At 43.6% G+C, this 16808-nt stretch overlaps 1 long non-coding RNA gene across 1 annotated transcript; it reads left to right on the forward strand.

The window, feature by feature from the left end:
- Window positions 1-807: 807 nt before the first annotated feature.
- LOC148864975 (uncharacterized) lies at window positions 808-1704 on the forward strand. The gene is made up of 2 exons (XR_016110272.1): window positions 808-1190; window positions 1279-1704. It is a non-coding gene; the product is annotated as an uncharacterized LOC148864975 (long non-coding RNA).
- The last annotated feature ends 15104 nt before the right edge of the window (window positions 1705-16808 follow it).

Consider the following 16808-nt stretch of genomic DNA (forward strand, 5'->3'; position numbering starts at 1 on the left):
AAACTTGTAGATATTCAGCTATCACAATTCCAAACAATATATCAACAAAAACAATCATAAGCCAAGCAAAGAGAGACACACACGATATTTAACGTGGAAAACCCCTCCAATGTGAAGGGTAAAATCCACGGGGCCAAGGAGACCCAACCAAAAATCTCTACTAATAACTTGAGGTAACAATTACAGCAACTCAAACACCACAATATGCTCACAAACTTATAACAAATACAGATTCTCAAACATACAAACGAGAATACCAAAAGCGGTGAAAATAACAGTCAGAAAAACTCACAAACGCGGCTACTGTTCAGGCCACAACATGGAGACCTTCATTACTCCAAATCAGATCTCCACTGTTCCGATCGTAGGTCTGTGAGTTTCGAACAATCCCACCAAATTTCAGCCAAATCGAACCACAAATGACCCTTGATCAGAATAATTGATGAAGACTGTCGCGAAATGTTTTCTTTTCCCGAACAACTACGAGTTGCTTCTGTTCGACTTCAAATAACCGGCGATTCAAAGCTCCGATCAAAGATCCGACCGTTCAGAATGAAGAAAAATGAGTTATCCACTTACTATCCAAATTTCTGCTCAATCGGACGGTGGATCAGAAAGTTCCGGCCGTTTAATGAACTCTGCGCACTGAGAAATCTGCACAGTATTTCGATTTCTCTCTTTTCCTCTCTCTCTTCAACACGCCGCGCGCAAAAGAAAATCTAACCCTAGTTTTTGTTTTTCTTTTCTTTTTTTTTTTTGAAAAAAAAACAGTTGGCTGAAAAAGAGTGGGCTATAATATGAGTCAATATCCCATAATGGAATGGGCACAACAGCTACTAGTTATGCAATACCGCCATGAGAAAAATTAGAAAAGGAAGACAAGAAAATGAAGTTGTGGTCTTGAAGTTCCATGTTCTACATTCTTACCATCCATTGGGTTCGCTGGAGTCGATTGTTAATCTTGTGCAACCTACTTTAGCGACGGAAGCCATGGGTGTTGGGACATTCACATTAAATATTATGAGGTTTAATGGGTCGGTGGCGATTGACACGGGGATCGTTCAGGCATCGGTAACCCAGATGTTTTTTATCAAAACCCAGTTTCCATCTTTGCAGTTTCGAAGGTTTTATTGCCGATAGAGATTTTTGGGAAGGAAGCCCTTGGGGCATCGAGGAGTGGCAATGCAGGGGTGGGAGCTGCTCCTCTAGAAATTTTGTTTTCACCAAAGAATTCACCTTCTCTGGAGATCCCACTAACTCATCTCTCCTCTCCTCCAGGTTTCCGCGAGGAGATCCGATCGGGTGCAGCCGTTACTGGCGTACAAAGAACTCTCATTGCTGCTCTCTCAGCTGTATAGCATTGTACTAATGGGGTGATTTTTTTTTCAAAATTTCTTTTCGTTTTGTTTTACTTTTTAATTTCGTTCTGGTTTTGATGTTTTTTTAATATTTTTAATTTTTTTCCTACATGAAAAATTGTATGTCGCTGCAAAGCAGCATTCTTTTATTAGGGGTGGGCTTTACTGCTTTAGTTTAGCGGGGAATATTTTTTTCAGAATAATTGGAGAACAAAAATACCAAATTTCCCCTCTGAGTAGTGTTCTGATCGATGTATCGCTGTAAAATGTTGGGAATCAGTTCTTTCTACATATTTCTTTTCGCTTGTATGAGTTGTTTAAAAAGAAAAGAATGATTTTGTCTAAATTTCTTTGCTCTGTTCTGGGGACCTTAGATATATCCTACATGCTTCGATTCGTGAGAAAGAAGTTTAAGGTATGCATTCCTTTACTTGGGCTTTGGTTCTCGAACTGAATTGGTTTATGGATCTCTTGATTAGTAGGAGTAACAATAGCAGCAGAAGCAGCTGGGGCTGTACTAAGAGAACCCTTAATTTCAATCATCGACAACGGATCCAAAGCCAGAGGAAGGACAGGTGGTTCTCGCCCTAATTGTCCAGAGACGTGGACCAAGGACCCATGTTGGAATTATTGTTGTTGAAATTAAACAAAACCCTAACTTTATTCATCATATCTAAGCTGTGAAAAATCAATTCCGCCAAACCCAATTCAACCACACTGTTGGCCGAAGGTATACACACCATCATCCGCAAGCCAAAAATTTAACCTTGTCTCGCCCGCTCGCAAGACAATCTTGCAAGCCTCTCACCCCCAACAAGCCACACCGTTTACGATGCAAAGAATGCCTGACCAGGAAGGCCACTACTGTTGATGAACGATTATGTCATCGATTCAAGAAAGAACCACTGGTGTCCGTAACCTTGGAAATCAACGAATTAAGCCATTTGACTTTTTAAAAAATGTGAAGGAATCTGAGGTAGAGGGGATTACTCTCGCTGCTATTAACCGTGTCTCGTGAGATCAGGGAAGATGAATAATATTTTTTTTTCTGGAATAGTTATTACAAGGGTAGTATGGGGATTAAAAAATATTGCAACGGCGAATTTCAACGGAAGGCTAACGAAAGGGGGTTTTTGCCTCACGGTCATAGTACATGAGGGTCTTTGTCGCAAAACAAAGTACATGGGGGTCTTTGTCACAGACCCCATAGTACAAGGGAATCTTTGTAATTTACCCTTATTATTATTACTCACCGAACTGCCGCTGCTACAAGTTGCAGCGGCGGTGGCGGTGGTGGGAAGACAAGAGAGAGAGAGAGAGAGAGAGAGAGAGAACTACCGCTGCTAGTTCAGGTCGTAGAGAGGGTCTGAATGACCTAATTTTCGAGTTATATGAAGAAAAAACCATGTCATTAAAGTTTTTTTGAGGATACTAGTGTCTTTTACACACCTCTAATTTACATCTGAACGCATTAAAGACCTGCCCCACCTCTTACGAATTAAGATCTGAAATTGGATTTCAAATCTAGTAAAAAGATGACATACCAAATGAATGTGGCATCTAAAAAGCAACGTTTTCAGATTTAAACGTATGAAAAGTATAATCAAATGCCACTTGACTCCGCTCCAAGTGCTGATGGATTGGATGGCTTCTTCACACAGAGTTGGGATATTATCATACGTATGGATGTGTACATGGCAATCAAAGAAATTTCCATTACTAAAAATTTCCTAAGGTATTATACAACTACTTTCATAGTTTTGATATCAAAAATTGAGAACCAAAAATTGAAAACAAGAGGTGGGAATATAATTCTGAAATTTGATATGGCTAAACCTATGATAGATTAAGCTGGAAATTTCTTTTCAAGGTTCTAAACAAATTCGGATTCAATGAATTAATGATTGAGTTATTCAAGTTAGGTGTGTGCAACTATTGGTTTTCTATGTTGATTAGTGGCTCTCTTGTCATGTGGGCTATTTTAAATCTTCTAGGGGATTAAGACAAGGAGACCCTCTCTCTTCACGTCTTTTCATTATAGTAGAGGAAGTTTTTAAGTACAAGACTATCAACTATCTTCAATAATGGCCATGTTGACTATTTCAAATTGCCATAGAGGTGCTATACTATGGGTCTTAGGGTCCATTTGGTTTGCAGGAATAGGGGTATGGAATCAGAATCGGAATGGGCTATTCTGACTCCAACTGTTTGGCTGGGTGGAATCGGAATCCGATTCCCATTCTTGCTAGAATGCCATTCCCCCATTTGAGGTAATGGCCATTCCTTGCCCTTCTCTTCGGAATGAAATCCCATTCTTGCTGATTTTAGTCATCATTCTCATTCCTGTCTAAACCAAACAGATTATGGAAATGGACCATTCTGATTCTAATTCCGGATGATTTCGATTCCATTTCCAATTCCGATTCCAACCACGAACCAAACGGATCCTTAGTCATTTAGAAGTAGTAGTCTTGAAAACTTGATGGAGTTTCTGGCTGTCTACGAGAGTGCTTCAGGTCAAAAAATAAGGGTCCGTTTGGTTCGTAGTCGGAATTGGAATCGAAATCCTCCGAAATCGAAATGGTCCATTCCTATAATCTGTTTGGTTCAGACAGGAATGGGAATGGAAATTAAAATCAGCAGGAATGGAATTCCATTCCCAAGGGAAGGGTAGGAAATGGCCATTCCCTCGAATGGGGAAATGGCATTCCAGCATAAATGTGAATGGGATTCCGATTCCGCCGAACCAAACAGTTGGAATTGGAATAACCCATTCCAATTCCGATTCCAAACCCCTATTCCTACAAACCAAACGGACCCTAAATAAAAATAAATCTTTCTTTATGATAGGAAAAAAATAGTCCTAGTTACAGAATTAATTTAGCTACTAGAGTCATATAGGATTCATGAGGAAAGAATTCCAATTTTATGTACTTGGAGGGCTCCCATTGGTGACAAGAATTTGAGATTTTACTCCCTGGGTGGAGAAAATTCAGAAAAGAATTAAGGGCTAGAAATCAAAACTTCTTTCATCAAGAGGTGAGCTTTTCCTCCAAAGTATGCTTATTCATATTCTGAGCACAATTGTTGTCCCCAAGGCTGCATTTGGAAGCCATGTAAATTAAGAACCGATGTAAAATTTATATCTGTTTGATTTTGTAGGCATTTGGAAGGAGCGTGTAATTATAATCGACGTAAAACTCCACTTCGATTTAGATTTGTTGGTGTTTGGATGGAGTGGAGTTTTATATCGTAAATCAATGTAAAACCTTATCAAGCATAAAGTTTTACATCGATAATCGATATAGATACTACATCGATTTTATCAATTTTATCAATGTAAAACTTTACACTTTTTTATCATGATTTCCAAATGTAACGGTCACCTATTATACGATTCAGTGTAAAACGTTATCAGTGTTCAAACTAAGCCTAAAAAAGTTATTCACAAAATCCATAAATTATTTGTTTACTTCCTACGGGAGTGTCAAAACATGGCCACAAATACCATTGGCATTCTTGGGAGCAGATTTACAAGCCTTATTTGGAAGGAGGCTTAGGTATTCGATCTTTGTTTGAAGTGATCAAAGCCTATAGAGTTAAAAATGTGCTTTAAATTATTAATTCAGAATTCCACAAGCTAGTTGGACAAATTTCTTCTATCTTAGATACATTGATCCAAATCAATTTTCTACTTATGAGCTCAACTCTCTCTCTTCTCGCCTTTGGAGAGAGAGATGAGATGCGAGACATCATGACCATTGCAAATGTAGTGAATGGTGACATCCAAAGGACTTCTGTGTAATGAAACCAGCCATACATACAAATCTTGCTGACATACATTAGGTTGAATGAAATTCTTCTTCTTGGATGGCTCATGCTCCTTTCTTACTGAAATGATTATTGAAGATGAAGAGGGGATCAAACAAATGGTGCTGAATTCCAAGGTATCCTTAACACCATCTCAAGACAAGTTAATCTGGATGGCAAGTTATAATGGAGTCTTTTCCATTGGATCGGAGGTGGGCCTGCAACTTGATTACAACTCAGAATCCTTCCACTCGCTGGTGGACAAAATGTTTGGGATCGGTGGTGGGCCTTCCTCTTAAAATACTTGTGGATGAAAATGTTATGAAAAAAGAAATATCCAAGTTCAACCGCAAATGGCATTTACTTTTGTTTAAAAAACAAAATCATACATACTCATGGAGTTTTATTAAATACTTTTTAATATTCTAAAAATTTAAACTTTGAACAGCTAGTGTTAGTTGAGAAACCACCAATATAAAGTGGGGTATATGACTGATATGATTTGTCAGATGTAACAGATGGCCAATCCAATAAGACTCCAAAGAATTTAGACATGTAAGGCAGTGTTTGGAACTAATGCCGTTTCTTCAGAGGCGTTTTCGGTGCCGTATAGGCGTGCTATTTTCTCATAAAACATTTTTTGTATTTTCTGTAGTACTACTGGTCTATTGCTGTTAGTGCCACATTGGCGTTTATTAATGTCATATCATCGTATTGTTCAAAAATAGAAAAAGAAGAAAACAGTAAATAGGGCGAAAACATTTTTCAAAAAAAAAAAAAAAAGCTAACCAAACATCAGGCGTTTTCCAAAAAAAAAAAGGGTTTTCAGATGTATAGGGTCTAATGGCAGGTTGAGGGGGAGGGATTGCGTGTAAGATTAGAAATCGGATTTGCTCCTTACAGAATGAGCTTTACACCAGCTCACATCACATTACAATCCTGAATTGAAAACATCTTTCCATGAATAATAATATCAAATACAGGAACTGTTCTCAATGCACGCTGAAAGCACTATGAGGTTGATGTGAGGAATAAATCCGGATTCCTAAGACCAATCCAGGCTTACATATTCATTCAAATCTCTTCGAGGTTGAGCAAAGAGTTATTGACTCTCAGCCACCAACTTGAGGGATGGACACATCTTCATATTAGTGTAGTAATGTTTCTCTCTTCATATTTAGAGACTGAGCCTAGAAGGCTAAAAGCTGATGCCAAGGATGTAGTCCTTTCCCCGTCAAATGAGGATTCTAATCCTCAATGGTGAACATACTCAATTATCCCCAATTGCAGGCCTCTAGCAACTCAGTTTTTATCAATCTCTTCTGTCAAAAGCTGCTGCAAATAATGTTGCCCATACTCTTGCACAACTCTCTACTTACACTCCTGCACAACTCTCTCTATCTTCTAATATTCTCTCTTCATGGATGGGTTCCCCCTCAGGAGTTTATTGCTGAAATTATCGAGAGGGGATCATTCAAGGGAATCATTCTGTACTTAGGCTGCTTGTTGAATGGAATTTGGCTTTTATCTAACCTTTCAAAAAAGATAGTTTAAACTGTACAACAAATAAAAATATTTCTCCCTACTTAAAAGATCATTAGCCATTCAACAATGAGTGTTAAATCTCATTAAATTTAAATCTTCCACTTTCAAAACATGGATCAAGTTTCAATCCCAATGTCTAGTCATGTAGTCAAATCCAAATGGTCATTTATATTGATGAACACTCTAGATTTATCAAATAAGTGTGAATGCAAACATTTAGAGTGTAAAACAGTTCATATAAATTGTAAAATTGGGTTAGTTTTGTATTTACAAATTTACCTTCTTACCAAACAGATTTTTAGTTGTAATTGACGCAAACACAAATTCCAATAAAGCATATGCCTTTCTTTATCAAATGCCCACTTGAATGCAAATTTACTTCTTTTTTATTGATGTACTTTTACATCTTATTATCAATATAACATTGGGAAATGTGTTTTCTATCATTTGCCAATGCATAAATGTAATGTTGCCAAACACAAGTGATGGTGCACGATCTGGATACTTCTAGCAGGAAGATGATCTGAACACTAGTTGCGTGGTGAGCTAAACCAAGCTGCAAGATAATAGATCAGAGAACCCAGGGTGGCTAACTCCGCTGCAAGATAATAGATGCGAGCTGAATACTTGAATGCTAGAGTGCTAGTGAGTAAATAATCGCATGTACCTTTTCCTTGAAGCTCGATGTCCTTATATAGTGGAGTAGTCGTGGATCTTACAAAAAAGCTCCAGGATCTTCGGGCTGCGTAGATAAGATCAGTTTCGTTTTTTAAGGAGAGCAAAGTGCCAGTTGATAAGGTTTATCGCTTTCCTCCGATTCGAGCAAAGTAAGGATGAGTCTTCTCGTGATCCCGAGAAATTCGGGGTCCGATGGGGAGGCTTCTAGAGTCGATTACGTGGCACTTCGGTTCTTCAACCCCGAACTGGCACTTCGTTTCTTTAGCCCCGAACTGGATTGGATGTCGAGGTGCCTTTATGCCGAGGTGGTTTTGGGTCGAGGTGACCGAATACCTGAGCTCTAATTGTTGCGGACTAGGTTCTTTTGGCTGAGTTGTCACCCCTCGAGCATATCGCATCCACGTGACCTCTTCTTATTAGGTCGTGCCAAATCACCCTTCATCAATTGCCCTCCACTCCTCGTGCTAGGGGTCTTGACCGAGTGCAGAGAGTTCATGACGAGTTCAGGTGGATTTGGCATGAAATCTATGTGACATGGAGGGCGGACAATTGATCGGACCTATTCAATCATCCAGATCAACCAGGAAATGACACAGATCACGTCTCGGCTATGCGTGGACATCAAAGGGCATGCTCAACCGATTTCGTCATCGGGTAGTGTGTAGCCAGTTTTAATGGGAATCGTCGGATCGCACAGATCTTAACCGTTGATTGCGAGATGTGGTGGATTATAAATAGGGGCCGAAGACCCATTATCCTCGCCATAAATTGTGTAACTGAGCTTTCTTGAGATCGTGTCAAAGTCCTTCAACTCGCCATTCTCTCCCCTTGTGTCCGAGGTCGTTATCACCTTCTTTAGTGAGTTTGCCTTCTTGCACTAGTTGTTCCCTTTTCCTTTTTGTCCAATATGTCTAGTGCTATCATAGATAGGTTACTTAGTGATTCTAGTGAGCCCGGGGGTGCTGAGGTGCGGTCCTCAACTCCCACCGGTGAGGCAAGCTCTTCGTTAGAGAGTTCCTCTTTGAACCTTTTAGGAGAAATGCCTTTACCTGACGTTGGGCCAACCCGGTTTGAGGGACCCGAACCTCAGGTAGAGCAGCTGACCTCCGGAGAGGGGGTCCCGTCTTCTACTCGAGGTTGGGATCCGGACAACTTTGGCCCTTCCATGATGACCTCAGACAGGTTGTTGTCCTTAATAGCTCATTACCGTCTCCCCGATACTCTCATCTTCAGCATTTCTTTGGGTCAGTACCCTTGTGTCCATGACCATTATGAACTCGCGGTTTTTTAGGAACAACTCGTAGCTGTGCTGCGCTTCCCGCTCCACCCCTTCATCATAGAAATTATTAAGTCTTTTAACATCACTATCAATCAGCTACACCCAAACTCCATTCGTACTATTATTGGTACGATCTTGCTCTTCCACGAGTATAACCGACCTCTCACTCTAGATATCTTAGCACAATTTGTTCCATTAAGAAAAATTATTCTTGTCTGTTCAACAACACCCGACAGAGTTACTATATCTCACCTCACCCCAGATTCAAGGTTCTGTTTGATAACCCGAAGAAGGTATCGACCTGGAAGAGAAGGTACTTTTTTGTTCGAAACCCCAAAGGATGGCCATTCCTGACTCACTGGCGAGTGACCATTAAGGACCCTGGGTGAGGCTGGATGCAGAAACCAGGGAAGTCATCCATTCTTGGAGGGACCTTGGCCTTGAGATGGAAGATTTCTTGGCCAAGGATAAGCTTGTGTGAGCTGGGTTGAGTCCTCCTAGTATACCTCTACCTCGGCACACACATTACTTCTCTCTTTTTTCTTTTTGCACTTACTTCAGTTCGTAGCTGACTGGAAAAAATTCTCTTTTGCAGAAGCTATGACGGGTGTTGACGCTGCTAACCTCTTAAAGAGTGTTCAAAAGGGAAAGAAGTGAAAGGCCACAAAAAGGTCCCATCAAGAGGAGGGTACCTCTTCGGTTCTTTTCGAACCCGAGGTCACAGCGCTAGAGCCAACCTCTGCCAAGCTCCCAGGGGAAGAGGTTCATCCCCAACCTCCGATTGTTGACCTAGAAGAAGATCAAGATGAGGAGACCCCACCTTGCGAGCCCAAAGGTACTTCAGTGCCCAAGCCTCAGCCCCCCTCAACAAAGGAAAGCATAATGACTCCAAGGCTTGGGCTCCTTAAGAGCAAAGACGCAGTTTCCTGCGGAGGTCACGGAGTGGGATGACATAACAACAAGTTTGCTCGGAGGAAGAGCAGCTAGCTACTATATAGTGGTAAGTAACCTGCCTCTCTGTTTATTTTCTTATCCTTTTGTCAATGATACTTACGCTTGCTTTCCTTTTTAGCTGAACTCTATTATCCACTCGCTAGTCTATCAGTTTGAGATCCGCTTGAAGTGAGCTTGGGAGGCTGAAGAGAATGCTTAGAAGCTTTACCACGAGTTGGACTTAGCTCAGGGTGAAATTCTTAGGGCAAAAAAGGGGGCTCAGAGCCAGGAGGAGTTCATTCTGCTACTAACGGAGGAAAAGAAGAAACTCAAGGAGGAGAAGGAAGCTCTCCACCGGAAGAACGAAAACCATGAGGCAATGATCAAGAAGCGCATTAAAATCTTTGATACTGCAATTCAGAAGGCGAGGATTCAGGAGAGAGATCGTGTCGTAAAGGAGTTCAATTTGTCCCTCGAGTTTCATGACCTTCAGGTCAAGTATGGTTCCGACTCGTACCGAACGGGCTTCAAGCTCTACAGGTGGTTGGTGTGGCAGAAGTTCCCCGAGATCAACCTTGGATCCATCTCCATGTCTTCCGTTACTCCAGAGATGGCGAAGGAGGCTAACGAGGAACCTGACTCCTCCAAGGGAGAAAGTGATGACGAACTCCTCGAAGCAAGACCATCAGAGGAGGCAGGTCGAGACGACGTGGAGGAGGACCACATGGAGACTGACCTACCAGCTAGAGGAGATTTTGGAAAGTCTGATGTTTGATGTTTGATCATGCCTCTTTTCTTGGAATGCCCCCCCATATATAGTGTATGTCCTAGGCCTCCGAGCTCGGTTATAGTAATAATTGCCATGTACTCGGAACTTTTTGTTAATGAAGCATAATAATTCAAAAGTCTTATTTGTGCAGAAATCTTTCTAAGTAAAATTTTTCTAAGTGTCGATTATCCCAAAGTGCCAAGCTAGCGAGTTGGACTCCAAGTAGGAATAACCTTGTATTGTTGTACGTTGAGGTGCATAGACACTACAGGGTAAATACCCGACCTATCTATGCATGGGATACTTACTTGCCCAAGCCGAAGAGGTGATTGGGGGTCGTTGTGCCTATGCCGAGGAGGCAACTAGGACTTATCTGCCCATGCCGAAGAGGCGACTAGGACACAGCTGCCTATGCCAAGGGGGTGACTAGGACTTATTGTAGTGCTGAGGACTTTTGTCAACTCGGCACCGTGGCCCTTAGGCTTCTGGGAGTGACTCATAGTCTTCTCTCCAGTTCGTCGTCTTTTTGACCAGTTCGGTGGTCCCATAGACTTAGAGGAATTTTACCTTGGAGTCATGGGCTCATAAGTAGTACCTTCTTAGGTTATCGATGTTCCATGCTCGAGGTACCTGCTTCCCTTCCAAAGTCTCGAGCTCATATGTGCCTTCCCCGAACACCCACCTTACATGGTACCGACCTTCCCAGTTTTGTCAGAGCTTACCTACGCCGGGCTCAGGTACCATAACTTTCTAGAGAAACAAGTCACCGACATGGAACTGTCATTTTTTGACGCGGGCATTATAATATCGAGCTACTCTCTACTAGTAAGCTGCAATCTGAATGTAGGCCAGGTCTCGCACCTCCTCTACCAAGTCCAAGTGGGTACGGAACTCATCGTCGTTTGTTTCTTCATCATAGGCCTCAAATCGCACTGTGGGTACCTCGATCTCTGCCGGGATAACCGCCTCTATTTCATACATGAGGTTGAAGGGAGTCTCACCCATCGCGGTCTTGATAGTAGTTAGGTAGGCCGAAAGGACACTGGGCAATTCGTCCACCCACAATCCCTTTGCTCGAGCTAGGTGAGCTTTCAATTCGTTCACCCACAATCCATTCGCTTAGGGGTGTGCCACCGATGTGAAGTTTTGCTGAATCCCTATCTTGGCACACCAGTTTTGAAACTTAACATCTTCGAACTGTTTTCCAATGACTGTTTCCCAATGTCCGATATCAGCACCTGGGATAGTCCGAAGCGGCATACTATGCTTTTCCAAAAGAAATTCTGTATGTTACGGGTTGTGATTGTTGCTAGGGGTTCGGCTTCCACCCACTTCATAAAATAATCTGCTACTACAACCAAGAACCTCATCTTCCTTGTTACTGGCGTGAAGGGACCAAAGATGTCGATTTACCACTGTGGGAAGGGTCACGGGCTGGTGAAGTATTTCAAATCAGCAGCAGGTCGGTGGTGGATATTGGCATGTCTCTGACATTTGTCACACTTTTTAATGAGCTCGAGTGCATCTGCCTTCATTGTGGGTCAATAATAGCTTGGCTTAACACTTTTTGTGCGAGGGCTCTACCCCTCAAGTGTCCACCGTACAAGCCTTCATGGGTGTCGCAAAATACGTGCTCTGCTTTTGAGGATCGCAAGTAGCATAGGTAAAGGAGCGTGAAGGATCTTCTGTACAGCTGCCCGTCTATGAGGACGTACATGGCAGACTAATGCTCTACCCTTTGAGCACATTGTCACAAGTGACTCCTTCGCCATGCCATCAAGCACCTACAATGTGCCATCAGAGTGTCTACCGCGTGCCTTCATGGTGTCAACATGTGTGTCATGGGTGGGCTATGCATGTATTTTGTAAGGGGGGACTGCCAATGGCGTTATTGTAATTATATAGTATGATTTTTCATCCTTTTGATGTTTCCTATTGTCACTCCCCCAAAAGCTTAACGTACTCTTTGAGGGGAGGTAGGTAGTCAAGTGAGTCATGAGCATGTAAAGGTTAAGCATGAGATCCCCTCGATACTGAACTGTGTGCTTATGCTTGCCATCAATTAATGCAATACAAGTAGCATTTTGTTAATTCGTGTGCCATCTTTGTTGCCTTTTCTTGTATTGTTGCTTGTTGCTTAGGCTTACTCATCGCATTCGAGTGCCGCACGGGTCCCAACGACTAACCCCGTGATAGTTGGTATCAGAGCAAGAGCTCCTACACACACTCTGGACCTTGTCTTCGTACCTACGTCAATACAATGAAGAGCAACCATGGCATTGCCGATGACACACCACATGGGCGGCTCCAAACCCACGACACTAATGAAGCTCCACTTGGTGAACCTACCAAGACACAAGCCCCAAAGGGCCGCACAACTAAAGCTAGCAAGTGCGACAAATCAGTCGACCAACTAGCTAGCATGGACATGCGCCTCCTACGTTGTGAGGCGATAGTGGGAGAAACCCGAGATCGGGTCGATGAACTCCACATCAACCTAGAGACGATTGAGAATGCAGTGGTGGAACTAGAAGGATGTTTCAATGCGCCTTCAGAGACATGCATACCACCATACAAAATTTGGGAGTTGGGCCTTCCGAAAATAGCCTACAAGGCTTGCTAGACAAATTTCAAGCGCAATTGGATGAGATGAGAGATGAGATGACTCTCCAAAAGAGGGCGGTGGCCAACTCACCTAGCACTCCCTCCACCCTAGTTTCCATGAACATCAAGATCCGTGAGCCAACACTTTACTCGGGTGCCCGGGATGCTAGGGAGCTTGACAACTTCTTGTCGCAATTGGAGCAATCCACTGGCATCATTGACAACCAAACTCGGGTACGTACAACTGCTATGTATTTGACTGATATTGCAATGTTATGGTGGCGTAGGTGTTGCAAAGACATTGAACGTGGAACCCGCACCATTGACACCTGGGTTGGATTCAAGCGTGAGATCAAGCGTCAGTTCTACCCAAAAAATGTGGAGTACATGGCACGCTAAAGAATGAAGAATCTCAGACATCAAGAATCACTACATGACTATGTCAAGGAGTTTTCGGCCTTGACGTTGGAGATCTCCGACATGTCAAACAAGGATCTCCTGTTCAATTTCATGGACAATCTCAATCCATGGGCTGAGCTCGAACTCCAGCAACGTGGGGTTGAGGACTTCGCCACCGCCATGGTCGTAGCTAAGCATCTTGTCGATCTAAGAACACCTAAGGAAGACGTGCAAAAACCATCCAGCCCACATACCATGAGTTTGAGTGGGGGAGATCAATCAACCTCTACAAAGGAGAAACCAATGATTGCCAACAAGACCTACAATTACCAACAAGGGAAGTAGCCACAAGGAGGCCCAAGCTATCAAGGCCACCAATTCACTAGGAGACCTCCTCCTGCGCCTTGTTACCTTTGCAATGGGAAGCATTGGACGAGTGACTATCTAACCCGAAAGAATATAACTGCCCTCATTGCCAAACTCAGCGATAGTGAAGAGAGTGATGAGGAGAAACCCACAGCGGAGCCAAGAATAGGCGCCCTCCAGCTCATCAATGCCAAGGTCAAGAAAGAGGCCATATCCAAGCGACCCACCAAAGCCCACAAGGGGCTGAATTATGTAGACATCACCCTCGGCAGTAGGCCAACCCTAGCCTTGGTGGACATTGGGGCCACCCACAACTTCATTTCACTTGTGGAGGCAAAGCGACTTGTCTTGACCACCACCAAACAAATAGAGTGGGTCAAGGCCGTCAACTCCGGGGCCAAAGCAATAGAAAGCATGGCTCGTGGAGTAGAACTCTAAGTTGGACCATGGAAAGGACCCATCAATCTATCTGTGGTACCCTTGGATGATTTTCAGATTGTTCTTGGAGTGGAGTTCCTCACACAGGCCGAAGCAGCACTTATGCCACACATCAGCAGCTTACTTATTTTGGACGAACACTCCCCTTGCATTGTTCCTGTCTCATCAGCCTTGCAGATACTTGGGAAGCAGCTTTCAGCCTTGCAGTTGTACCAAGAAACCAGCAACCATGAAGACAGCATCGCGTCAACAAGGATGAACCCTTGTCAAGTACCTCACAGCGACACTAGAATTGGTTGGGAAGTCGTCACCAGGAAGTCTCCCCCAAGACAGTTCCAATTCCAGCGCCAACGCCAATGCCAGCGCCCAAGTCAGCACCAACATCAACATCAGCATCAGCTTCAACACCAACCACATCAGCGTAAGTCGACTTCGCAGCAGAAGCCGCAAGCGCCTGCAATTGATGGGCCCAACAGAAGACCCAAGGCCGTGTCAAACCTTGCCCACATCTACTACCACAACCACCTAGGAGAGCAAGTGCCACCCAAGCCATCTAGGGACCAAATTCACATCATCCCTCAGGCTAATTCCTATAGTAGCCCTGTGAGTCACCCTTGGGGAAAAATGCATGGGAACCCACAACTTAACAATCGAAAACACCATTTTGATCCTTACCTGGCCCAAACCTTCCCCTTAGCCAAACTGAACCAGTCACTAACATACCTTGAGGCTGCCAGGAAAGGACTTAGCCATAGGAAACCCCAACAGAATGAGCCAACACAACCATGCCACCAAAATATACACCTCGGCCTTGGATGACATCCGGTTCGGGGAGCAGCAAAAGAACCTTCCTTCCGCAACAGTGACTCTAAGGGACCAGCCGAAGTTGATCTCCGATGACGTAGATTGAATTGAGTGGAGGAGAATGTCACAAGTGACTCCTTCGCCACGCCATCAGGCACCTACCGTGTGCCATCAGAGTGCCTACCGCGTGCCTTCATGGTGTCAACATGTGTGTCATGGGTGGGCTATGCATGTATTTTGTAAGGGGGAACCTCCAATGGCATTATTGTAATTATATAGTATGATTTTTCATCCTTTTGATGTTTCCTATTGTCACTCCCCCGAAAGCTTAACGTACTCTTTGAGGGGAGGTAGGTAGTCGAGTGAGTCATGAGCATGTAAATGTTAAGCACGAGGTCCCCTCGACACTGAACTGTGTGCTTATGCTTGCCATCCATTAATGCAATACAAGTAGCCTTTTGCTAATTCGTGTGCCATCTTTGTTGCATTTTCTTGTGTTGTTGCTTGTTGCTTAGGCTTACTCATCGCATTCGAGAGCCGCACGGGATCCCAACGACTAGCCCCGTGACAACATTGTGTTTTACAGGTAGGGTAACTCGGTTCCTCTTACAACATGGGAGTGACCTCTTCTGCCCCCCCCCCCCCGAGAATGTTGGGCCGAGGTAAGTCCTCTACGTACATAGTTCGCATAGTATTATCACTCATGCTCGCTAAACGTGACAAGGCATCGGCCTCAGCATTCTCGGACCTCAGATTTTTCCTGATAAAGCAAGCGATGAAACTATGCAGGATCTCTCTGAATTTGGCCCGGTAAGCTGCCATAGTTGGGTCGCGGGTTTTGTACTCGCCAGTGACTTGGTTGACTACTAATTGTGAATCGCTACATACGATGAGGTGCTTTGCTTTCGTTTTCCCTTGCTAAGGTCAGCCCGACGATCAGTGCTTCATACTCTGCCTCATTTTTTGATGCCTCAAATCCGAACCGGAGAACATACTCCAGCTTCACCTCACTTTGGTCGTATAGTATCAATCCTACATCGCTTCCCCGCTAGTTGAATGAGCCGTCAACGTGGAGGATCCAGGGCTCCTCGTCCCAGGTCAGTACCACTCTGATTGAGCCTGATGCCGCACTAGTTGACGCTCCCGTCGTGTGAGCGAGCTCAGTCAATTCGGAGGTCACTCCGTCGAACGTGCACTCTGTGACAAAGTTCGCCAAGACCTGGGCTTTGACTGCTGGTCGTGGCTCATACCGGATATTGTATTCGCTCAGCTCGATGGAGCACTTCATTAATCTTCTAAACACCTCGGGCTTAAGCAGAATCTGCCTCAAGGGTTTGTTGGTGAGAACAACGATAGCGTGGGCCTGGAAATATGGGCGAAGTTTCTGGGTTGTTGTAACCAACGTGTACGCTAGTTTCTTGATCTCCAAATACCTAGTCTCTACATCCTGCAAAACTTTACTAACATAGTAGATAGGTCGTTGGGCCCGATCTACTTCTTTGATCAGTACCAAACTAACTACTCCATCGCTTGCGAAGAGGTATAGTTTTAACACGTCCCCTTCTTCAGGCCGAGTTAAAATTGGAGCGGTACTTAATTACCTATTCAGCTCATCAAAAGCGAGTTGGCACTCTTTGGTCCATTCATAGTTCTTGCTCTTTTTTATAGCTTGAAAAAAGGGTAGGCATCGGTCTTCCAATTTAGACATGAAGCGGCTCAGGGCAGCTATCCGGCCAGTCAGCCTAGGAATTTACCCGAAGTGACTCCGAAGATGCATTTATTCAGATTTAAATTCATGTTAAATCTTCTTAAAATTTGAAAAGCA

Source organism: Nelumbo lutea, chromosome 3 (assembly GCF_056320005.1).
Source record: "Nelumbo lutea isolate HS-2025 chromosome 3, American lotus-T2T, whole genome shotgun sequence".
NCBI classification, from domain to species: Eukaryota; Viridiplantae; Streptophyta; class Magnoliopsida; order Proteales; family Nelumbonaceae; genus Nelumbo; species Nelumbo lutea.